Genomic DNA, 26,857 nt, shown 5'->3' on the forward strand with positions numbered 1-26,857 from the left:
AGTCCATGTGCCCACTGCACAGTGAGGTCAAATACCAACACTAAAACATCAGAGTTACAGAGGGGAAAGGTTTATTGCAGGGCCATGCAAGGAAACAAGTGGATCACGCCTTCAGTTGAGTTCAGTTCAGTCGCTCAGTCCTGTCCGACTCTTTGCAACCCCATGAACTGTGGCACGCCAGGCCTCCCTGTCCATAAGCAACTCCCAGAGTCCACCCAAACCCATGACCATTGAGTTGGTGATGCCATCCAACCATCTTATCCTCTGTCGTCCCTAGCTCCTCCTGCCCCCAATCTTTCCCAGCATCAGGGTCTTTTCCAATGAGTCGTGCCTTAAAAACCCCAAACTACCCAAAAGCTTTCAGCAAAGCCCTTTTATAGGAAAGGTGAGGGAAGGCTGTGGTTAGTTGTTGTAAACTTTTTGGTGTCAGATCCTTTGTTTTTGAGGTCAGGTCACAGCCAGGTCACGATGCTCTGTTCACCTCCACCAAAACAAATGTTATGCTCTGTACTGAGCAGAAAGGGCAAGGTCCTGAGGCTCAACTTTTACCCTCTGAGGTCCAGTCTTCGTTTAAGATGAGGGGAGTCCCTGTACAGACCAGTTACCCTGTCTGAAAGCATTCATTCAGCACCCAGTCTGGGTCCTCCTGCCAGTGCCCAGGCATGACTAAAGAGGCAGATCTCAACTGGTGGCACCCTCAGGATCCCAGACCCTTCCCAGTTGTCATCGCTGAGGGAGCAAGGTGCCCAGAACTCAGCTGGCCCTCAGGCTTTTCATTTCAACTGGAGAGAATCATTTGTGTAGAATTAATAGGAATACCTATTATATCAAATACCAATCAGGTTCATTCCCAGCTCACAACTGCCATTCTTTGAGAATAGCCCCAACCATAGAGGTGGGCCTGAAGTAACGCTATGTAACACCCTTGCAGTTGAGACAAGGACCACTTGTTGTATGGTCGCCCCAGTCAGGCCTGTAGTAACCACTTCATCCTAGGCCTTAATGTTTCAACCAATCTACCTGTCCACAGGCTGATTATTGCCCCTTGGAGGTATCCAAGTGCGATCATGCCTGTGTGTTTAGTCGCTCAGTCGTGTCTGACTCTTTGCAACCCCATGAACTGTAGCCTGCCAGGCTCCTCTGTCCATGGAATTTTCCAGGCAAGAATACTGGAGTGGGTTGCCATTTACTTCTCCAGGGGATCTTCCCAACTCGGTGATCAAACCTGCCTCTCCTGCATTGGCAGGTGGATTCTTTACCACTGAGCCACCTGGGAAGCTCCATCCAAGTATGATACCTGACCCTTTTAGCTTAGGAAGAATATATACTCAGGCTTCCCTGATGGCTCAGACGGTAAAGAATCTGCCTGCAAAGCAGGAGACCCGGATTCGATCCCTGTTTCTGGAAGACCCCCTGGAGGAGGGCATGGCAAAAACTCCAGTATTCTTGCCTAGAGAATCCCATGGACAGAGGAGCCTGGCAGGCTACAGTCCATGGGGTCACAAAGAGTCATACATGACTGAGCAACCCAACAACACCAACAAAAATTAAAGTTCTGGGAGGAAGTGAGAAGGGGGCAATGAGGAGACATCCTGCCTAAAACACAAGAAGAAAGAGACCTCCTCTTCAGTGAAGATTTATATTTAGCAAAGGCCTCAAAGAAAAATTTTGGAAATCCATTTCATTTAACAAAGAAAGAACAAGACTCAGGAAGATTAGAAACTGTCCCCAAGCTTTTATGACTAGTTAGTAGCTGAAGGAAGACCAGGATCCTGGACTCACGCCACCTCACTGAGCAGCCTTTATACCATGGTAATCTTCACATGGGTGCACTTAGAAAGCTGATGTCAAATCTTAGCTATTTTTATTATTTACAGAAGATGTAACAGAAATTAGAGAGAAATTAGTTCACTGAACAACCACGACTCTCAGGGAATGATTGGAAAGAAAGACCCTTGTTTCTCATGTAAAATGGTATGTGTTCAGCCTGGATTGAAGCAGGTTTATTAAATGTTTCATTGAGATGTATCTTGAAGCATCAGCAACAACTGATAAGGGACCTAATTCTTCCCCTTTAGGGTTTACCAAAGAGATATTTGATTGCTAAATATACCATGTCCAGCATAAAAAGGAGCTTTGGGAACCCCCGGCAAACAATTTGAGTACCTCACTTCACCTGCAAAGTGAAAGTGAACGTTAGTCAGTCATGTTCGACTCTTTGCAACCCCATGGACTATACAGTCCTTGGAATTCTCTAGGCCAGAATACTAGAGTGGGTAGCCTTTCCCTTCTCCAGGGGATCTTCCCAACTCAGGGATCAAACCCAGGTCTCCCGCATTGCAGGCAGATTCTTTACCAGCTGAGCCACAAGGGAATCCCAGAATACTCGAGTGGGTAGCCTATCCCTTCTCCTGCAGATCTTCCTGACACAGGAATCAAACCAGGGTCTTCTGCTTTGCAAGCAGATTCTTTACCAACTGAGCTATCAGGGAACCTGAAGAACCTAATTATTAAAATTAGCGTGTGTCTGTGTGTGTGTTCAGTCATGTCTGACTCTTTGCAACCCCATGGACTATAGCTGATAAGGCTCCTTTGTCCATGGAATTTTGCAGGCAAGAATATTGGAGTGAGTCTCCTTCTCCAGGGGATCTTTCCAACCCAGGGATCAAACCTGTGTCTCTGTGTCTCCTGCATCGGCAGGTGGATTCTTTACCACTGAGCCACCTGGGAAGCCCAAAAATTAGCATAGTGATTAATTACAGTCTCATTTTACATCAATATCAGCAACAATACTTTAGATCAAAGGCAGAATTTTATGCGCGAATAACAAAATACGGGTGAGCTCACCATGTACATGTCCCTGTCTAGGTCAGTTTTTTAGGACTCACTGTTATCTGCTTGCTCATAGGGTGACTCTGCTCAGTCTCCAGTGATATGAGTTCTTGAAAATAGCTGTTATAATTGAGTTTCTCTGCAGATGCAAATGGTACATTCGGGCAGGCTGTGTCCTTGACAGACATTTTCCCAGTGCAATTTAACTTTATTATTGTAAACATTTTAAACCTTAACCTAACCCAGCTTGAAAATAAGTTACAACAATTTTTTAAACTACAAAGAGAAATCGTGTGGCCATTGATAAATACCCCACATTAAAATAATCCAGAGGCTTAAGTCTCATACAAATATAAATCATATTTTAGAAGTTGTGTAACCACAGTGGTCACAAGTGACAAACCACAAAGAATTACAGTGTTAGAAGGTAATTTAGAGACTGTTGTATCCAGCTCCTTGCTTTTAACAAGAAAACTGAAGCCCAACTTTGTATGCTACTTACTGAATGCTGTACCTACAGTTATTAGCGCTTCGAATTCAACTTGAAGTTTTCTCATTCCTAACCGAGGACTGATATCTTCCAGTGGGGTGTCTCTTTACTAAAACAGACTTCAAGAAGCCCTCCCTCCTCAGCAAACACATAGGCCCAGTGATGGCCCAGTTATTCAAAGAACAGAGAAAAAATTATATGATTCCTTATACACCAGGCATAAATGTTTCAGGCATGAGAAGTAGAGAACTAAATGAGACAAAATATTTTCTAATGTTGCAAAATATCCCAAGTTTGGACCAGAGTTTAGTATAACATCTACTATAACAGAATCACAGGAGAGGGCAAAGGAGGAATGTTTCTTCCCACAATGTTGCTCTTCTCCAAAGACTAAAAAAATGACAGAAAATTAGTGATACTATGAACTTTAAAGCTTCAAAGAGACATTAAACAAATGGCTATAATTTAAAAAGGCAGATGAGAATGAATTATTAATGAATGACCACTACTATTCCGTCCATTTAAAACAAGGTCAAAGTGAAGAGTTTATATCTATTAGTGCTTTGACTTGTAACTACCATCCTGTCCAGATTGATGGTATTCCAAATATTTATTGCTGTTGCAAACCACCTCATAAACTAAGTGGCTTAAAACAATAGTTCTATTTGGCTCACAGACTTGTGGGCCTGGGGTTCAGGAAGCACGCAGCTGACGGATCCATTCGTATTCATGCGGTATCAAGTGAGACAGCTAGGGCTGGAGGCTCCACTCCCACACTGGCATCCTTACTCGTACATCTGGTACTGACTGGTCTCTCTCTATCCACGTGGCATTTCATTTTCCAGGTCGCACAAGGCTGTGGCTTCTCACTGTGTGGTGGTCTCAAGGTGACTGTATCCTTCTGTGACAGCCGGCTTCTAAGAGGTAGGCTGTGGAAAGTGCCAATTAAGGGTGCTACCATATTGTAATGCAGTCACAAGGCCAATCCAGATTCAGAAGGTAAAGAAATGGACTCCACTTCCTGATGAGAAGGGTGGCAAGGTCACCTGACAGAAGACCATATGGGACCATTTTCCAAGCCATCTTGGAAAATGCAACCTGCCGTAGACGGCTGGCAAGTAACATAGGCAATGTGGCAGGTGAAGTACAAGGGCTGATTCTGCACACTATAAACACAAGGTCTTTTCCCAAATGAACAGACTCTGCTAGCTATAAATGCTGTATTCTGCATTCTTTCATTTATTTTATTACAAAAAAAGTCATCAATATTAATTTCTGGAATGATTAACTATATATTACTGAGTCAAACTGGACTATTTCCTCTTAAAGCAAAGTCTCTGTTGAACACTGAAGATGAGTCTCACATATGACACTTTCTGACTGTGACCCACTGTGGCTAATAAATTCACAGGAAGTATTTTGTATATTTGAAGTGCAGCTTGTTTTGTACTTCCTCTTTTTACTCTTTCTTTCCATTCTCCTTGACCTCTCACTCACTCTTACATCCATTCTATCCTTCCATATAAGATCAATGTGCCTCATAACAACCTTAAATTTCACAGTATAAAAAATATGATAATAAAAAAGCTTAAAAAGAAAATGAAAATGTTATAGTTTAGAATTAACTTCAGCTAATGTCTAAAGAGGGATTGGGGGCAGGAGGAGAAGGGGACGACAGAGGATGAGATGGCTGGATGGCATCACCGACTCGATGGACGTGAGTTTGAGTGAACTCTGGGAGTTGGTGATGGACAGGGAGGCCTGGTGTGCTGCAATTCATGGGGTCGCAAAGAGTCGGACACAACTGAGCGGCTGAACTGAACTGAACTGAACTGAATGTCTAAAGAGAAAGGTGTGCACTGCACCCATATTCGTTGTTTAAACCCTATAAATAACTGGAGACAAGATTATTAACTTGTTAACTGCACTGTTACTACAGCCCAAAATTTAGTCTGTAGGGCTGATATATATAAATGCTGGATATTATATTTGTTCAGGGCCCTAACAAATTCTAAGTGTCTAATGGGTTTTCTTTATCAATCTATATTCTTAGTGTTCTATTCTAATTAGGCCTCACATTTAGTGTTTATGGCTTGGTGGTAGAACTAAAACAGACAGTATCTATTTTAATTATTCAATCTGCTTAACTATCAAGAGCAAATTGTGCCTTGGGTCTTGATAGTATAGTGATAAGCTTAAGTGAAAGAGAGTTTCCAAATTCAGGTAGGAAGAAAAATCTTCCTCAAGGAAGTTTTTTGCAAAATTCAGGAACCAGGGTATAGTCAATCCATCCATTTTGATCACACTGACTATCTATATAAATTACTATATAATATCTACTTGCCAGTTGATCCTGCATAAATGTCCCAAAATAACTTTTTCACTATGTCAATTCACACAAACCTTTAGAATATAACAAGAATAATATATTCAATGCTCTATATGTTGTAAAGGGTGAAAGAAAGTGTTATTTCACAAATGCTTCTATCAGTGAATCCCAGGATATTAATGCCACACATGGATCTATGACTATTCTATCTAAAATTATAGAAGTCTAAACAAGTAAAAACTGATATACAGCACTTAAAATTTCCTTTCAGTTCAGTTGCTCAGTCGTGTCTGACTCTTTGCAACCCCAAGGACTGCAGCATGCCAGGTTTCCCTGTCCATCACCAACTCCCAGAGCTTGCTCAAACTCATGTCTATCAACATGATGGACAAATTTCCTTTATGCCTAGGCAAATTTCCTTTATGCCTAGGCAAATTTCCTTTATGCATAACCAATTATCAGACTTTTCCAAGGTCCATTAACCTCTCTACCTAGAAACTGTTAAGAATTGTGAAGGGTCTGAGATCCTACTTGCAAGCTAACAAGTTAGCCTGCTACAGGTTCATGGATGTTGGTAGAAGATATGAAATTCCTGGGTCCAAGACAAAGAACTTTATTACTCATGGCATAGCAAGCAGCAGGGACATCAATATACTTGTGTCAATTTTCCTTACTATCAATTTTCACAGAGGCTCAAATGCATACCTGCACACTCAATGGGTTATACACAGGAGAGGAACTCTTAGGATCCTGAATCTTTTATAGCAGACAATAAGCATATCTGTACTTTGCTCCACAGGGAGTCATTATCTTTATTATACTGGATAATAAGCAAGTCTGATCTTTGCTCTGCTATCTTCTAGGGCTGTATGCTATACCAACATCTTGGAAAAAATAATCTAAACAAAGAAAACCAGGACGAAATGTAAAGAAGTGTAAGAAACCAACAGAAATTCTCTCTTCAACAGAAAGTTTTTTAAAAAATACAGATGAGATAAATGCCAAGTTGTTCTTTGTGACTGTCTAAATTTAAGTGGAAATTGAACAAGATTTCCTGCAAATTCTCTACATACATGTCTGTGCAATAAGTTTTAACAGTTATCTTAGTTATAAACATTTGGAAGATTTTACACAGTATTTGTTGGAGAAGGCAGTGGCAACCCACTCCAGTACTCTTGCCTGGAAAATCCCATGGACAAGGGAGCCTGGTGGGCTGCAGTCCACGGGGTTGCGAAGAGTCGGACACGACTGAGCTACTTCACTTTCACTTTTCACTGTCGTGCATTGGAGAAGGAAATGGCAACCCACTCCAGTGTTCTTGCCTGGAGAATCCCAGGGACAGGGGAGCCTGGTGGGCTGCCATCTATGGGGTCGCACAGAGTTGGACATGACTGAAGCGGCTTAGCAGTAGCAGCAGCACACATTATTTGTAGTTTTGCCAATATTACTATAACACACAGTAAGGAGCAACGGTTTGAAAGTCAGCACATCTGGGTTTTCATCAGCATGCTGTCATCAACTGACAACATGACTCACAGCAAATCATATAATTTACCTGGACCTTAGTTTCCACATCTCTGAATATATGTTCATTCTCTTATTTTTCTCCTAGATAATTCTCTATTTCTTTTTTATTGCCACAAGTCCTTGAATCTATGAACCTACATTTTAGAGGACAAAATATGCCTCAAAGAGAATTTAATTGCAGATTAAATAGCCAGTGATTCAGTATCAATCAGAACGTGGTGTGGCTGTCTTTATTTTCCATTTCCTTTTCTTTCTTCTAATAGAAAACAGAGACATTGAAAAACACATGAGACTATAGAACCTAACTTTACTCAAGGTCAACAAATGAAGTCAGAAATAACTAGGGAAAACAGAAATGCTGACAGTTATAATACAAATTATGTGGAGCTGTAAAACAAATTTGGCACTCATAAGGATGCTGTGGAGTTTTACCCACCAGTCTGGACAGAAAGAAAATGTCTACTAGGCTAGAAACTTTTGTCACTTCCCCCTTCTCTCTGTTCAGGTTTTCATACCCAGGAAGTAAAGTCTTTTGTCTCTACCCTGGAAATCTTATGTATTCTTCTGTCTTCCCCTCCTTCCTGTCGCCACTGTGCCACCACTTTCTTTTTCCCACCTGAACTATTTAAATCAACAGAATTGGCTGCCTCATTACCTTCCGGTTTCCTCCTTCAATCTGACCTGCAGACTATTGTACTTCTGTTGTTCATAAAACATTTTTTCTAGTCTTCATCATCCTCAGAATAAAGTTTGAATACCCTCAATTATTACTCAAATTCATCTATATATTTCTGTCTTCAAGCGTTTTATTCAATGGTTTATTTTAAAGGAGATAGATATATCACAATACAATGTGTTCACATTTTTCTTAAGAAAATGTTATCAGATTTTTTAGAATGAGCGTTTATGAATTGCATCAATAAGGTGGGTCTGTGAATAATTCCCAGTTTAAAAAAATACCTATTCTTCTTTTCTTTTTTCTACCTAAAATCTACCCACCTCGAGTCCCAAACTGATCATGGAGCTTTTTCTAACTGCAAAGTACACTGAACTTTCTTTCTCTCAAGATTACTGGGCTACTTCTGTGTATTAATCACACAAGCTAGTTAACTGTTTGATATATATCTATCTTTTATGCCCAACTAAATGCCTTGCAATGTTGAATAAAAAAAACAATGGATGAACTTGGAACAACTCCCCACACCACCACTTATCCCTTTATGAATATCTTTTTATCCTGAGTGAAAGGCACTTGATATTTTTATTCCCTCTACAGTCAAAGCAGTAAGAACAGTAGAAAAACTTATATATATATATATATATATATATATATAAAAGGTGGATGTGAGACCCTAATTTATAAAAAGGATTGGGTTCCCAAGTTTGAACATATTTGGTCCCAGAAAATATATGTGACCTGATGGATAACCCATAAAACTCTTTGCATTCCCCCAAATGGTTTTTCAATTACATCCAAACTGCTGTTTTAAACATGTCTTCCATAGGAAAGTGAATTTCATTTTCCACTAGAGATGCCAAAATGCACTTCCTCAACATGGTAGCCTGAGCAGGGAAATAGGGGGAAATGGAGAGAGGGAGGTCATTAGGTGGAAAAGAATCAAGTCATTTACTCATTCTTTACATTTGTCCAAAAAAGATGTCAATACTCCTTCAGCAAACATTATTGTATACCTGCTAAGTGCTGGGGTCTGTTCTCCATTCTAGAGATGCAAAGATAATTAAGAAATATGTCTTGCCTTCAAGGGTACATACAAAGGTGGTTTCTTCTCATTGAAACTCTCTGTTCCCACCTTCGCTATAAATTAGGAAGGTTAAAACCACCTCCAGGAGGTGCCTTTGTATTGGTCACAGTATCTTTTCATCAGTATTTTCTTTCCAATAATGCTGGTCACTCAGCAGACAGTGCATATTTCTTGAATATGCATATCAATTGAATAGACAGCAGATAAATCTAGACTACTTAGTTACTATAAGTTTAACTGAAAAAACTCCATCTGGTTATAAGCTACTTAAAAATACAAATAGACAGCAGAGATTCTTCTTTTTTGGCCTATCTAGAGAACATCTGTGACATACTTACATTAATCTTGATTTCCCCTCAGTATCATTTCATTCTCAAATTCACCCATCTTTAAGGCATTCCTGTTTCAACATTCAACCTGGATCTTCCCTTGAATTCAGAGCCTCTTCCTCTAGAAATTTTTTGGTAATTCCACTCCAGCGTTCTTGCCTGGAGAATCCCAGGGACAGGGGAGCCTGGTGGACTGCCGTCTATGGGGTCACACAGAGTTGGACATGACTGAAGTGACTTAGCAGCAGCAGCAGCAGCAAATTTACTTATTCCATTCTTCCAGCTAATCTGACATGACAGCATACTGACAGAAAAAAACGAAGCAAGCAGGAAAACAGATTGGCCTCAGCAAGCAGGAAAACAGATCTACACACTGGATTCTACCAGGAGGCTCAATGAGGAAGTCACGACACTCTCTCATTCCTTGGATGACTCAACCAGTCATCCAAGATGTGGTAATGAGACAATGTAGGAGGTTAAGGCATATGACTGCTGGAGACTGTCAATATAGGGGTCAAATGCCAGTAACACATGGCAGTTAGATTGTCTCTACAGTGCTGTCTGTCTTAGACCCTATACACCTAAAACAAATGGAAAATGCCCACTTAATTTGCTTTTTACCATAAAGAGTCACATACTTGGCTGGGCTTCAGGATACTATTAAATGAGAGCAGTCGTGAAGATGACAACTTCCATCTGACCCAACTTGAAATCGAATCCACAAACTTCTTTTTCAAATTGTCAGTAGCTATTACTAGGCAAAGAAATCTCTTCTCTCCAAAAATATAATAAAAGGCATATGATAATAATACAAAGTTCACATTTGATGTGGAGTTTTGTTTGACTTTGTCTTTAATAGTATTTCTCTGTTTTCTAAGGTTTAATTCCCTAGAGAGCCCTTTTTTCCCCCCCTATCATCCATTATTCACCTTGAGTTTTTGGTCTGCTGTACAGTATAAGCAAGGCTTCCCAGGTGGCACAGCAGTAAAGAATCTGCCTGCCAATGAAGGAGACACCTAGATAGCAGGTTTGATCCCTGGGTTGGGAAGATTCCCTGGAGGAAGGACAACCTCCTGGACTGGCAACCCACTCCAGTATCCTTGCCTGGAAAACTACATGGACGGGGAGCCTGGAGGGCTGTAGTTCATGCAGCCACAAAGCGTTGGACACAACTGAGCACGCACACGTGCACGCACAGGATAAGCAGTCAAGACTCAAGAATCTCATTCCTGGATCAACCACTAATGATATTATGATGGTTGGCAAGTCACTTTACCTGAAGCTCAGTGTCTTTATTTCTGAAATAAGAAAGTTAAACTATAGGTATGATTTCCAGGGTTGTTCTACAAGCTTGTAACCCTGGAAGACACTCAATCATTCTCACCTCATGTAATACAAGATCATGATGTATCCTGCGTCACACTGGTGGCCACATGGTATTCCTTGCATGATTATTTACCATGTCTCTGAAGTCCAGATAATAACTGGTTTTTCAAACATCAGAAAGAGGCTGGTTGATGTTTCTCAAGTGTAATCTAATTTAAATGACCCACGTGGGCAAACAGCAGCATTTGCTTTTCCACCAGAGTGCAGATGCTTCTGCTAATGGAAGCTCTTTTGTAGTATAGTGAATGTCAACTGGACCCTCTTCCAAAACTCACTCTAAAATTTGATTCTTCTGGGAGAAACTCATTGCTTTCCTGGGTAAGAGAACAATATTTCACCTGTCTGATAGCAGATATTTTCAGAAAAGATATTTAAGTGTTTAAGTGAGTATTCTAACTCAGCTTAGGAACACTATCCTATGAGAAAGAAAACAGTATGGGTGGCTGTACTAAACCGATTCTTACATCTTTCACTGGTAGCACTGACTTTGGAAAACAGAAGCAGCTACCTTTGAAAACACCTCACAGACATGTTACAGCCTTCCCTCATTGCTAAGGGAAAGATTTGGGAACCACACAAACATCTCTCCATCTATTTCCAGAATCTCAACACCAAAATTACCAGATTGGGAAATTAATAATCTATACTCTCAGTGAATCCCTTTGGGAAAACAGTTAAAAGGCGAATACTGTATGTTAACACTTATAGGTGGAATCTGAAAAATAAAACAGAAACAAACTCACAGATATAGAGAACAAATTTTTGGATACCATTGCAGAGAGGGAAGGAGAGAGGAGACAAGACAGGGTAGGGGATTAAGAGATACAAACTACTATGTATAAAACAGGTAAGCAACAAGGATATACTATGCAGCATTTGGAAACATAGCCATGCTTTTGTAATAAATTTAAAGGGAGTTTATAAAAATATTGAACCACTATGCTGTACTATACCTAAAACTAACACAATATTGTAAATCGAATATAATTCAATTAAGAAATAAAACTTAGAGATGATCAAAAATGAGTAAGTGTAAAAACAGGAATGAAGAATAACTGGTAATAGAAAAAGGACTCAGAGAAAGAAAGATTGATTTGTTGTTGCTCTGGAATCCCTCTTATGCCCCAATGGGAAAATGGAGTTCAGTTCCCCAGTGAGAAACCAAACTGGTATCATAGCACATGGCATTCACAAGGTGACTTCACCTAGATTATTGCCCTCGGTCTAACACCAGAACCCTCTATGAAGAGGTTCTCTTTGGTTCTCTCATTTTACATGGGAGGAGACTTGTAGCTCAAAGAGGTTAAGTACTAGCCAAAGCAAACCCCAGTCAGTGGCAGAGACAGGCTTCAATGCAGGTCCTCCAGTTCCCATTTCCACTCTTTCACCTTCCTTATATTTAACCCATGCCCCTGACTTTCCATGTGCCCCAGGTCTGGAACAAATCCACGGGATAACGGGTTTTCTAAATGTAGAAGCCAACTGGAATTATAGAATAAAACAAGAGATTCAAAACATTCCTCATGTGTTTCTCCCTCCCCCAAACCACAGTTGCAAATGGTTTTCAAATAGTGTTTGTAGCCAGAGTAGTACAGTAAATAGAACTGTTGATTAGAGTCAAGATAATGCTTTGATTCATGTGTGAGGGCATTAACATCTCTGCCAAGGATATCTGGGATGCTTTGGTTTGAGAAGCTCTTGATTTCTAAAGTACTCTATTGGGCTCATAGAGGGATTACACTTCAATTTGATCACACAGTAATTACATCAAATGGGACTACCTCAAATCCTGCTACGCTTGAGTAAATAGGAAGGTTTTGTTTAAGGGAAGGAAAAAAGAAAGACAAAGAAGGAAGAAAGCACAGGGTTTACTGAGTTCTCACACACCCTTGCATTTGATTCTAAGGATCTCACTGTTTTATTCATCATGTGTTCTACATTCACAAAATAATAGGAGGAAGGACGTTCAGATGGGATTTCCCAGTTCTTCTTTAATGAGAGGCTTCTCCCAGCTACCTCCCGCTGAACCCTGCAGTTACATCTGTCCTACCCTGATAACAAAAGAACAAAAGAACAAACCACTGGTCCATTTAAGGATTCATCAGTGATAACACTAAGTCACCAAATCAAGCCAGAATACCAAAAATTAGAAATAAGTGAGGGTTGGGGGAGACAAAATAATATCTTTATTTTTAATTACATTTCCATGATTGAGTAAACCTCATTTTAAGTGGCTCCTCTCCCTCAGGAAGAAGTTTAAAGTCAAACCATTCCAGCTTACTAATAAGCTAGAAATCAGCCCATCTGCCCATTATTCTCCAACAGTCCCCAGGGCACCCTCCCTCTCCTTAAATGAATAAACCTAAGGCAAGATATATGACTACTGCACAGAGAGATGAGTATCTCCCCAAAAAAGGATAAAAGAAAGGGAAATTTTCAGGCAATTAAGAAATTAATTATAAAATGTAAGTTTCCCTAATGCATCTCATAGGAGTCTCAAAAGTAACATTACATAGCTCTGCATTTCATTTGTTTCAATTAAAACTTATCATTTTTTTCAGAGTTTTTGGCAAACTTCAAATTATAGTCTCAGGAATGGTAGACAAGACAATTCAAGTCATCTACCAAGTATTTTTCAAGTAAGTAAATATCTCAAATTTTCAGGAAAAACAACCATTCATTATCTCAGTCAAGATTTCCAGGACGGTAATTTCACTATTCTCCTTGTCTTCTCTAATAGTTATCAATCTGATAGTCATCAAAGTGTCTTTTTGCCTTTACTGAAACTCTTTTCCTTCCATTTCAATTTAAAGACAAAATAATCAATCTTCCTCTTACTTAAAAAATTCCTTCCTGTACTTAAAAGCATCTATTTAAGTAATTTTTAAGCTCATTTGTTATTTTTTTAATTTTCTGGACTGAACCATCCTGATTTCTTAAATATGTACTCATGTGTGACCTTCTTATTCTTTCTTTTATATCATTTGGGTTACTTTTCAGCAATCTTCAGTTTTACCTGTTAGTTCTTAAAGTACACTGGCCTTTCACAAATACAGAATTAACAAAAACTACAATCATCATGAAACAGACATTTTAAAATAATGACATTGTATTGTTAAGATTCAACTTATACCAGATCTTTCCCCTGGTCTTTTCCTTCTTTTCTTTTGCTGAGTCAAATTATATGTTTAAATTACAAAAGCACCATACTTCTCTGTATGTAAAACAACTTGAACTTTACTTCTATCCTTTGGCGTCTTGCCTTACATCAAGTACAAACCTGACAAATATAATCTAGATTCTTTTCTCTAGGTCCTCTCTAAAGATGCTAAAGCAAGTGGCCCCAAACTCATTCCAGTTGCTTGATATTCTGAAAGAAAGGAAATGTGCTACTGAGAACTGTGTAGGTTCTTGCTTCAAGGTCACTCTTCTGCCCAACAGTCAGCCTGGCTGGAGACAACTGCTTTGTTTAGGAAGCTATCATGCATACTCAGTCACTAAGTCGTGTCCAACTCTTTGCAACCCCATGGACTGTAGCCTGCCAGGCTCCTCTGTCCATGGGATTTTCCAGGCAAGAATACTGGAGCAGGCTGCCATTCCCTTCTTCAGGGGATCTTCCTGATACAGTGACTGAACCCGCAATTCCTGTGCCTCCTGCATCGGCAGGACTCTTTATTCCTGAGTCACCTATCAAGTGATGTCAAACATAAGACTTTCCACCCACTAGATGGTTGACCCCTCCTTTAAGTTATCTGATGGTTTTTACTACAATATAAAGCCTGTACTTTTTCTTCTGATCTTTAGTTCCACAGATGAAATACATGCTTTATTTTCCATACTGCCAGTCTATTTGACATTATTTTTAATATATCTTTTTATTCTAAATAACAAATAGATTTATTTTTCATTGAAAAAATATACTTTAGTAGCAGGTAAATTTTTAAGTAAACCAGATTTTACACTAAATTTCAAATTTTTGAAATTTTTACACCAATTTCAAATAGAACAAGGAGAAAACCATGTAAAATTGTGTGAATATTAATTGATAAGGTACGTGCATTTTATTATTTCTCTCACTTTTAAATGTAAGAACAAGTCAACAGACATCCCTATAACCCTACCTCTTTAATCTCTCTCCTTCCTCTACTGGGTACTTGGGCTGTCAAGATGAGGACGTCATTCTGAAGCCTGGAGGCACAGAGGACAAGCACAGGCGAAAGCGAGGAGGTGCGCAGGTGAGCCCGACCGTGGATGTGTCTTTCTGAACAGGAAACTCCAGTTTGCTGGGTCTCAATGGGCCTCACTAATCACTCTGGCCTCTTAAGTGCTAAAGGTCCATTTTTTAAGGGAAAGGTCTGCCATATTTATTTGCAGTACCTTCTGTCAAATCCCTAAATCCCCATAAATCATAAAAGTCCTTTCTTTACCCAGAGATAAACCTATGCACCTATGGGCACCTTATGCTTGACAAAGGAAGGAAGAATATACCCTGGAGAAAAGAAAGTCTCTTCAACAAGTGGTGCTGGGGAAAAAACTGGACAGCTACATGTAAAAGGATGAAATTAGAACACTTCCTAACATCGTATATATAAATAAACTCAAAATGTGTTAAAGACCTAAATGTAGGACCAGAAACTATAAAACTCTTAGAGGAAAACATAGGTAAAACACTCTTTGACAGAAATCACAGCAAGATCTTCTATGACCCACCTCCTATATTAATGACAATAAAAAAAATTTTAAATGGAGCCTAATTAAACTTAAAACCTTTTGCACAGTGAAGGAAACTTTACAAAGGTGGAAAGACAACCCTCAGAACAGGAGAAATAATTGCAAATGAAACAACTGACAAAGGATTAATCTCCAAAATATACAAGCAGCTCATGCAGCTCAATGCTAGAAAAACAAACAACCCGGTCAGAAAGTGGGCAAAAGACCTAAACAAGCATTCCTCTAATGAAGACATACAGATGGCTAATAAACACATGAAAAGATGCTCAGCGTTGCTCATTATTAGAGAAATGTGAATCAGAACTATTAATACAAGGAGGTTATCATCTCACCCCGGTCAGAATGGCCATCATCAAAAAGTCTACAAACAATAAATGCTGGAGAGGGTGTGGAGAAAAGGGAACCCTCTTCGACTGTTGATGGAAATGTAAATTGATACAGCCACTATGGAAAACAGTGTGGAGATTCCTTAAAAACCTAGGAATAAAACTACCATATGACCCAACAATCCCATGACTGGGCATATACCCTGAGGAAACCATAACTGAAAAAGAGCCTGTTGATGAGAGTGAAACAGGAGAGTGAAAAAGCTGGCTTAAAATTCAACATTCAAAAAACTAAGATCATGGCATCTGGTCCCATCACTTCATGGCAAATAGGTGGGGAAATTGTGGAGAGTGACAGACTCTATTTTCTTGGGCTCCAAAATCACTACAGATGGTGACTGCAGCCATGAAATTAAAAGACGCTTGCTCCTTAGAAGAAAACAAAAAAAGTCCTTGCTTTAGAATAATTTTGTTTACTTAAAATATTATTTGTCTAGGAATTAATTTCTAGGAATCAACATAATTTACTCTTATTTATATGTTAATAGTGCTTATAGTTTTCCCAGCTACTCTGAATCCAGGTTTCCATTTTAACCATCTACATTCATTCAATTGTGGGACGTCCCTGGTGGTCTAATGGCTAAGACTCCATGCTCCTAATACAGGGGGTCTGAGTTGGATCCCTGGTCAGGGAATAGATCCCACATGTCGCAACTAAGAGTTGGCCTGTTGCAAATAAAGATCCATTGTGCCACAACTAAACCTGGCACAGCCAAGTAAATAAATAAATATTTTTTAAATATGTATTAAACTAATTCAATTGTATTGACACAAGGTATGATCAAGCTTTTAGAAGCTGAAATGTACTAAAAAAAAAAAAACTCTGAGCAACACATCATTCCAAGATATTAATTTATATTAATACAGAGTACTTGAGTTGATTATTTACTTCAATCTTCTTCCTAAGGAGACTACATGTATTGGGTTTACATAAAGCAAAATGCAATGGAAGTAGATGGCCTTTAAAGTTTCTCCTGCAACATCTGAGTTAGCAAATCATTTTCTCCATTATGGAAACAATCTCCCAAATAGAATGAGTAGACTCCACAAGCACTTACTCTAGGTGTCTTATTCTGAAACCAGCTGAAAGCAAACATATTACCTGGGTAGTACAATCTTGAATTCAGAATTAAGCACCTAAGTAAAAACTGAACAAAAAGCCCCTTTAACTTTTGGACCGTGGTAAAAAAAAAGAATCTCCAGCCTTCCTTCAAACCTCTAAACATAACTGATTATTCCTCCTTTGTTCCACTGCAGCCTTTGTACATGTCTGTCTATTCCACTACTTACATACTGTCCTGCAATTATTTGTTAATGTGTTAATACTACTTCCTGACTACAGAGCAAACACGTGAAGATAGTTGCTTTGACTTTATAACTGACTTTAGCATAGTGCCTGGCACACTGTAGGTGCTTAATATATCTGCTTGTTGGATGAATGAGAGCTAACAAACGTTCTCTGCATTTTCTGAATTGCTGTGTCTGGCTGGAGTCTGGGACGGTGTCATCCGCCTCTCCCTCTGTTCAGAACCCTCGCCCGACACCCCGCATTTGGCTCCCTCCGATGCTCCTCAGGTCTTCTGCCACAGGGGACTTCCTCTGAGAAAGCCCTGTCCCGTAGGATTAGTTGCTTGCTCACTCTGTGTTCTTGTGGAACGGCACCTGCCACTCCATTGCAGTCACTTAATTGACCATGTCCCCTGCTAGATACACATAAATACATTCAAATGCTTTATCATCAGCACCAGGGCATAATCCACAAAGGTGCTAAGTAAATGCTAGTTGGATGGATAACTATCAGTCACCTTTTATTTTTTTTTTTTTAATTTTCTGGCTGCATTAAGGCAGCTTGTGAGATCTTAGTTCCCCAATCGGGGATGAAAGTGCAAAGTCCTAACCACTGGATTGCCAGGGAATTCCCAGTCACCTGTTTTAATACCTTTACCAGAAAAGAAGAAATAAATTTGAAGTAAGTTAATTTGAAATTTGAAATAAATAAATGGATTTGCTGGAGGAATGCACATTTTTACACCATCACATTTATGTTATTCTTAATATCAATAAAACTATGTCACATTACACAACACAATAGTATAACCAAGAAAATCAATCATTTCATCCAAAGTCACCATTTCAAGATAAATCCACTAGTCTCCCCTCCTGTATACAAGTTTTATTTATGTGTTTTTTAGGGAATTTCAACCAAAAAGACAGATTTCTATTTCTATGTATTGCCTATATACCATACAACACAGGATTTATGTTTAATTTCTGCAAATAGGCTAACAGGAACTTTAAACTTTGTGTAAACAGAAGTGTGTTGTACTATTCAGTAGAAGAAAAAAAAAAAGAAATGGCTGTAAGACACCTGAGGATGTGAGCTCTTCCGTAGCTCTTAGCAACCTGATATTATGATGGAGTCCAAGGCCAGAGCATGTGGGTCAGCTTAGGTAATAGTGGCCCCAGGAAGGGGACAGACATGGAATTCAGAGGAAGGGCTATGCATAGACAGGTAGAGATCCCGTTCTGCACAGCCTGCAAAAATAACCACAGAAAGCTCTGGGCTCAGCTTGGCCCCACAGTCAATTTCTTAAAGTACAAGCCACCGTTAATGAACTAAACCCATGGGTCTGGAGACACTATTACATGCTAAAGTGACTTTCAAACATAGGAGAGACAGTTGATTTCTGACAACCTGTGAGATAGTGAAGGTACTGAACTTGTGAATATACTCCAAATATGCTCAAGTGATGAGTCATAATTTTATTAATTATCTCATGCAGAGGCTAGCAAGAAATTTTATGTTTCAACTCTGCACACCAGAGAGGGGTTCACATAAGTCACCAGGCATGCTAGTCAAAAGAGGTCACTTACTGTCCAGTATACCAGTAACAATGAAGAGAGTGTATCACCATCCAGCTTCAAGCGAGCACAGGGACTCCCCATTTCCAACACACTGTCTTCCCTGAAACCAATGGATTCCGCTACTCTCCCTTACTCCCCGCTACTCTCTCCTAAGTCTCTTGGTATCCAGACTCCTGAGAAAGTCGCATACTTCCGGAGCTTCCAATTTCTCACCGCTAACTCCAGTAACCTTCTCCAAGCTGGCTTCCGTCTCATCTCATGCAAAGGGCCACCGTTTCCAAGGTTTCCAATAACCGCCTCTCAGCCAAATCAAACTGCTTCTTCCCTGGACTAATCACTTGATTTCTTCACTCCCAAAAGCCGGTCAGCACAGTCCAGTATTATGAATAACTCCCTTCTCCTTGATTCCCCATTGTCCTGTACTTCCAGACATACTCCAGCTATTTGTCATTTTCCTTTGCATCCTGTTAAATCTTTTCTAACCAGATTCTAACATAGGTTCCAGAGTTTATCACTTGGGCTCTTTCTTAAAAATGGCTTCCCTCATAACTATCAGTGTTCTTTGTCCACTAAAAGTACCTTTATAGGTCAAATTTCCCCATAAAAATTCAATCCAAGGAAAGTTCTGATTAAGTATTTTTGTCAGTTGCTGATCCACAGTAGCAATGCTTTTTATATAGTTAAAGAATAGATAGTTCCTGCCCTCAAAGAACTTAGCATGGACCTCTCTAGCATCGAAATGAATCTTAGAGTGATCTAGTCTTTAGGAAACATATCATGGCAGGCCCTTAGCTGGGTATGCCTTCATTGTGTGACCTCATTGGGTTTAGTTTGGTCTACACAGCTTTGTTTTGTTAGAGGTCACTTTAAAAAATCAAGAGATTTTGTATCAAAATTCCAATTTCTTAATTCTTTTGAAAATTCAGATCTAGACACATTGAGCTCACAATTCTACATGACAACAATAAGTAGAGCTAAATTGCTACAGTTTCCTTCAGACAGGGCATTTGCTTTCCACATATCAGGTCCCAAGTGTCAGCTGCCATACATCATAGCACTTGCGTTTGTGGGGCGGTTTCCCTTAAGAAATTTATTTCATCCTTTGTGGCTATTAAATGTCAAAGTGCAAAATGATCAACAAACAATGAAATGCTTCTTATGCCCATGCAGCTTCATTTGCTTATTTAACATGCTTGTTTCTGTTTTAATTTATATTCCTGACCTCCTAATTTTATACATTAGGACATTCACATACATAAAGATGAAATAACCTACGTAAGCTCAACGATGGGCTTCCCTCGCAGCTCAGCCGGTAAAGAGTCTGCCTGCAAGGCAGGAGACCTGGGTTTGATTCCTGGGTCGGGAAGATCCCCTGGAGAAGGAAATGGCAACCTACTCCAGTACTCTTGCCTGGAGAATCCCATGGAGCCTGGCAGGCTACAGTCTATGGGGTCGCAAGAGTCGGACAGGGCTGAGCAACTAAGCACACAGCACGCACACAAGTTCAGCCATGTATCATTGCTCACTATTGAAAGTTACACAGCTATTAGTTATACAGCCATATCTCCACGTCCCTGAAAACCATTTTTTCCCAGAAAATAATCCCTGATCGCTCCATCAGAGTGAGATGCTCCCCATCCCCCCAACCCCCTAGGATCCCCTTAACAATTTATATTTACAGATTTCACAAAGAGAAAGAAGCACTCATTAACCATTCATAGAAGCCCAAGAAAGAATGAACAGAGCTAATTACAATTGCGTAAGGAGATAGCTACATTCATTTTGAAAGAATGTGAGTATGATTAAAAAGAAGCTTTAGAAAGTGTCACAGAGATTAATTTTTAGCAATGCTTTGAATCGGAGAAACATTATGTTATCAGGAGTTTGGATATTATCCATAAAGGCTCAAAGAAAAGAAAAATTTACATTTGCTTGAACAAAATGAAGAATACAACTGGAGATGGGCCTGTCAGGTAAAACACGTGTGAAGGAGGGGGCAGCAGTGAAGTGATGTAAAAAACAGCCAAGGAGGGACTTCCCCGGTGGTCCAGTGGTTAAAACTTTTCCTTCCAGTTTACGGGGTGCGATAAGAGAGCTGGGATCCCACAGGCCTTGAGGCAAAAAAATAAAATAACCTAAAAAGGAAGTATTATTGTAACAAATTCAACAAAGATTTTAAAATGGTGCACATCAAAAAAAAAAAAAAACTCTAAAAACAAAAAAGACACAGTAACCAAGGAGATTCTCCAAGTCCACGAGTACGTACAGACTTCCTTGCTCTGTCACGACTCTTACATCATGATTCTTACATTTCCGGTGTGTGTGGCTAGGGATAAAGAGTGGAGAGTTCACAGAGGCAACCACTCTAGCCATGTTGCCTTGTTGAAAAAAAAAAAATGCAATGTGATTAGAGTGGCATCTGAAGATTGATGCTGGCTATTATGTTTAGATATTGGGGAAGGAACGTTGCTCAGTCGTGTCCGACTCTTTGCAACCCCATGAACTGTAGCCTACCAGGCTCCTCTGTCCATGGGATTTTCCAGGCAATAGTACTGGAGTGGATTGCCATTTCCTTCTCCAGCGGACCTTCCTGACCCAAGGACTGAACCCGGGTCTCCCGCATTGTAGACAGACGCTTTACGGTCTGAGCCACCAGGGAAGTCCGAAATTGGGAAAGAGAGCAGAAAAAGAGCAAAAGAAAAGAAGTAGAAAAGAGTTGGAGGAATATTGAGGGGTACTTTGAACAAGGATTGAGGATATAATAGGAATTAGGAGGGAAAAGATGACTTTCAGAATTTTAGTTTTTGAATAATAATGAAATAACTTTCCCAGAGTTATAAACCAATTGTATGCTTAAAAAAAAAGATACAAAACTAACATAAAATATTCATTTCTAAAAGTTGACACAAGTAGATTAACCATGAACGTAAGGATAAGGGGTTGCTTGGGTAATCTCTGTACCTTACTTTTAAATTTGACGTGAACCTAGAACTGCTTTTAGGAAATAGTTTGGACCAACACATCATTGTAAAGCAATTATTCTCCAGTTAAAAACAAATTTAAAAAAACAGTGTGGGGATTTTCCTGGTAGGCCAGTGGTTAAGACTCCACACTTTCACTGCTGGAGGCTCGGGTTCCACCCCTGGCTGGGGAACTAAAGATGCTGCATGCTGCATGGTGTAGTCAAAATGAAGAAATAGTTTCTTTTTCTTTTTTTAAATAAAGAAATTCCCTTTAGTTTGAAACATAAACGAAAGTACATGCTGGAAAATATTAACCTTTAACATTTTGAATAATACATTCTTCATACTTTTTGCTATTATCACAGGGACTGAAATTTTGTGACTAACAAATACTTAGAACCAATAACATAAATTGTACTAGCTTCCAGTCTCAAACAATTACTTATACATGGCGTTCCCTGTATGTTCTTTGTAAGGCTAGGAAACAGAGGTGTATTTTTTTTTTCCCCCGGAGGTGTATTTAAATTTGCATTATGTCCTCAGGGTCATTAATCTACAAGCTCTGCGTTCCTCACAAAGACACAGAGAATTGTTTGTCCTGGCGACCTTCACAGTATCTTGCCGGTCACGGGTCAGGTGACTACTGCTGTATTTTTTTTTTTTAACTTTTACTGTTTGTTTGTTTTTGTAGATAAAAGAAATTTTCTGCATCCTTTTAAGAGTGCTTTCTTCATGTGACAAACTAACAAAATAAATTAGTAGAGAGAAAAACATTTTAATGGGAGAAAAGAAATCTGGTACCCTAAAATTGAACAACAGACTATCTCACCTGTGTCTCTGAGAGAAGATCTAGTATGTTTATAATCCTTAAATTAAACTGATGAACATATACTGTTCATTACTAAGCCCTGCTTCTGCAGCGGAAGAAGATGCTCTTTGAGTAAATATACAATTTTCTGCTGTTAATAAGTTAAAGAAATCCTTTATATGTATTCTTCTCAGTTTCTATTCTCATTTCCTGGTTTCTACGCTTGATATATGTTCTGCTTTAATAGACTAGAATGTAGGTAAAGTTACTAAAATAAGAGGCTAAATATGTTAAATTCCATGAAGGAAGGAACTTTGCTGGTTTCCTTCACTGTTTGCCTTTCAAAATTATCTTCTCATGAAGGAACTCACTGATTTTACTCCAATTATTATTAAGCACCTACTAAGTACCAGGAACTGATCTAGATGCTGGGGATATAACAATAACAAAACAAAGACCCCAACTCATGAAGCTGGAATAACAGAGCCAAGAGACAGGAAACAAATGAAGATGGAATATGGCCAGTGGTGACACGAAGACAACATAGGGTGAGGCAGTAAGAGTGTGGTGAGGGTGGAGAGGTCTTAGATGAGGTATTCAGACACAATGGCTCTGAGAAAGCGGCTTTTGTTCAAAGACCTGAATGGAGTGTGGGAACCAGCCACCAGCACATCTTTCTTTACAGGGCGTTCCAAGCAGCAGATTAGAATATGCCTGCATGGAGAACTTGAGGACCAAGAAAGTCTAGGTGGATGGAGTGAAGGATAGGAGGCAGAGAGTGATGGGGCTGAGGTAGCCAGGGCCATCCATGGAGAGCCTGGCTCCTGCTGGGTTAGACTGCTGGTGTGGAACCTGTGAAATGAGATGGGGGTTTAATGAGAAAGAACAGTGTTGTAAGCTGTGATCTGAATTCACTCTATTCTGTGCCCCATATTCTTGGACTGACTCACTCCTAATTTCCTATCCCACCCATACTTTAAACCATTTTTTAATAATAGACATCACCGGAGCTATACACAGATTTTTTTTTAATTAATCCGAACATGTATTACTTTTATAAAAATTCAAGTAATGGAAGGAGAAATCATCTCTTTTGCTATAGCTTCACTGTATTGATTATGCTAACCTCTTGAAATTTAGCAACACGGCTCCTGTCAGGATAGAAGAAAGCATAATGATAAAAATTTGACTAATTCTTCTGGACTCATCATCACTGCATTACCCAATGAAAGGTGCAATGAAGTCTCTGCTAAAAATAGGCCACTCCCTGAACCCCCTCAAGGTTAAGTGAAATAGTGTCAGCCACACTGAGACAAGGAGCAACTATATTTTTACATTTTTAAATTTTTCTATCATAGTTAGCCCTAAATGAATGATATAACCCTAAAATTCACTTCAAATAGATGGGGAAACAGTGGAAACAGTGACAGACTATTTTGGGGGGCTCCAAAATCACTGCAGATGGTGATTGCAGCCATGTCATTAAAAGAGGCTTACTCCTTGGAAGAAAAGTTATGACCAACCTAGACAGCATATTAAAAAGCTGAGACATTACTTTGCCAACAAAGGTCCATCTAGTCAAGGCTATGGTTTTTCCAGTAGTCATGTATGGATGTGAGAGTTGGACTATAAAGAAAGCTGAGCACAGAAAAATTGATGCTTTTGAACTGTGGTGTCAGAGAAGACTCTTGAGAGTCCCTTGGACAGCAAGGAGATCCAACCAGTCCATCCTAAAGGAAATCATTCCTGAATATTCATTGGAAGTACTGATGCTGAAGCTGAAACTCCAATACTTTGGCCACCCGTTGTGAAGAACTGGCTCACTGGAAAAGACCCTGATGCTGGGAAAGATTGAGGGCAGGAGGAGAAGGGGACGACAGAGTATGAGATGGTTGATGGCATAACCGACTCAACGGATATGAGTTTGAGTGAAATCCAGGAGTTGGTGATGGACAGGGAAGCCTGGCGTGCTGCAGTCCATGGGGTCACAAAGAGTCAGACACAACTAAATGACTGAACTGAACTGAACTCAACTGAAAATTCATTCACATAAAGACAGTGTCTCCTGGCAGGGAATGGTCAAGTGCCTGTAGGATGTAACCAGGATTCTAGGGCTCCCAAGAACTAGAAAAATCTCTGAACCACTCTGAGTCACTGTGAAAAATGATGAATTTGCAGTTGAGCCCCTTTCCAGTTGGAAAATGCTGTTATCTTGGAACTGATTATCAAACACAATATGGGTTAGGAATGTCCAATTTAAGGATGAGGAATTAGAATAGATTTTAATAAAAGTAATGCTTTTTCTCTTAAGCTTTAGTTTGCAAGCTGGGAAAACATGCATTCATAAATGACAGGAGCAATGTTGCTGAACTTGCCCAAACACACTGATCAGTTAATTCATGTATGGTATCAAATACATATGATCAGTAACATCACATGGACAAATTGATGATCTACCCTAGTTTTCCTTCCCAGTAGGGGGAAAACACAAACAAACTCATCCAGGTACACACACATATATCCTCTGTAAAAGCAACCTTGCTGGACGCCCTGACCAAAGAATCCCAAAGCTTTTATCTATTAATATAAAATTATCCAAACTTCAGGAAAATTTCTAAGTTCTAAAAGATTGGGAAAAGGAGGAAATAAAAGAAAGCAATCCAGACCATTGACTTCAAAGTGGGAAGCTTAGTGTTACATTGTTTAAACATAACTTGTTATTAATATTTTAAAACATAGTTAATTCTTACAACAGTTTTATCTAAGTGTCTTTTCTTTCCCTTTAGGTTCCAAGCTCCTCAAAAGCCATGGCTCACATTACCTAATACAACTTATATGTAAGCCAGCTTTAACAGTCACATAGGGAGAAAGGCTGCCATAAACACATAATACTGTGTCCCAATCAATGAGTAATAAACAGTTATACATGTCTCAGAAAGGCATCTCCTTATAAAGATGGCAAAGTTATTTCTCAAGATAATGTTTCTTGACATTTAAAAAATCATACAAAACAGATAAAATGAGATCTAACCCAGTTAGGGTAAATAAAAAATGTCCACAGAACTCATCTCCCTCTCCTCCAAAATCCAGGCTGAATTTCCTTCCTGACTCTACCATGAATATGCCTTCTCAGCTCAGGATCCATCACCAAAGTTCTCTATATCATCCTCTCCCAGCCTTTGGGAGGCCTTTTGACCACAAAACTGAAATCAATATTTATATTTTAAGTTCCTTTTAATAAAATAAAAGAAATGAAGCATCACGCTGGGTATTAACAGTTACTTAAATGAGAGTAGTACTCACTATTTTTAGAATTAAAACAAGGGCTTGTACCTTGTAGGTTACATGACCTGCAAGTTTTGCACCCTTGAAAGAAAACCTTCTTTCAGTTCTATGAGTTTCTCTTTAATGAATCCCTTTATTTTGAGACTCCTGAACTTCAGAAAATATATTGGAAGAATTCTTACTTAAAGCTACCTTAAAAAAGAAAACAAGAACAGAAAATAAGAGGATCCCAGATTCAATCATAGGAGTAAGCTGTCAGTCATTTTGAATAACTTGGTCTCAACTGGGTCATTAGAGAATCATGAAATAAAATTTACAAGTGTTTTCAGTGCTAGTTTTCAGTCAGGCTTGACTGAATCATATGGGTGACCTAACAATTAATGGAGCATTTTAATAAAAATCTGTCACTTTGAACAAGCTGTCTCACTGAAGCTAATATCAGCAAGAGGATGAGGAAATCTCTGATATCCCCAATGGCCTTCATTTGGGAAACCAAGAATGGTTTTATAAAAAAATGTTTGGTCTCCATTACAGGCAGAAAACTATTCTGAATGTTTCTAAAGAGCTATTGAAATTCAGTGATGAGTCTGTATCAGGTGGAACAGCAGTGATGTGTTTTTTCTATTGTGATTGCCTTAGGAAGTGAATTCACATCGTGTGTACTAGAACATTTTTTGAAAATGTAGTTTTAAGGAACAAAAGGACAGGAAAACAGTAGAGAAAACCTGATAGACCTCTGTCTGATACTAAACTGCATCGCAATGTTCTCTTCCTCTTTTGAATAGTAATAATTATCACTTACCTAGTGCTTTACTGTTTACACAGTTTAATCATATTATTTCCCTTGATTTTCTCAAGACCCCCAAGAGGTAGGTAGATTTATACCAGCAACATAAGGGAGCATTTGAAAATGCAAACACTTGCTTCTTTCTTTTCTCTGGGACTCTTCCTTAATCCTTTTAGGTTTTTACCTCCAAAATGCCACCTTTTACTGTGAGACTGTCCCTGGTGACCCTACCTAAAATTATAAGTCATCCCACATGTTTCACAGCTTTATTTTTCTTTTTTCTCTGTCCTCTTTGCACTTATCACTCCAATGTATGATATATATATATATATATATATATATTTTTTTTTTTTTTTAATTCTTCATTCCCCTTCCC

Source organism: Budorcas taxicolor, chromosome 6 (genome assembly GCF_023091745.1).
Source record: "Budorcas taxicolor isolate Tak-1 chromosome 6, Takin1.1, whole genome shotgun sequence".
In the NCBI taxonomy this organism is placed as follows: domain Eukaryota; kingdom Metazoa; phylum Chordata; class Mammalia; order Artiodactyla; family Bovidae; genus Budorcas; species Budorcas taxicolor.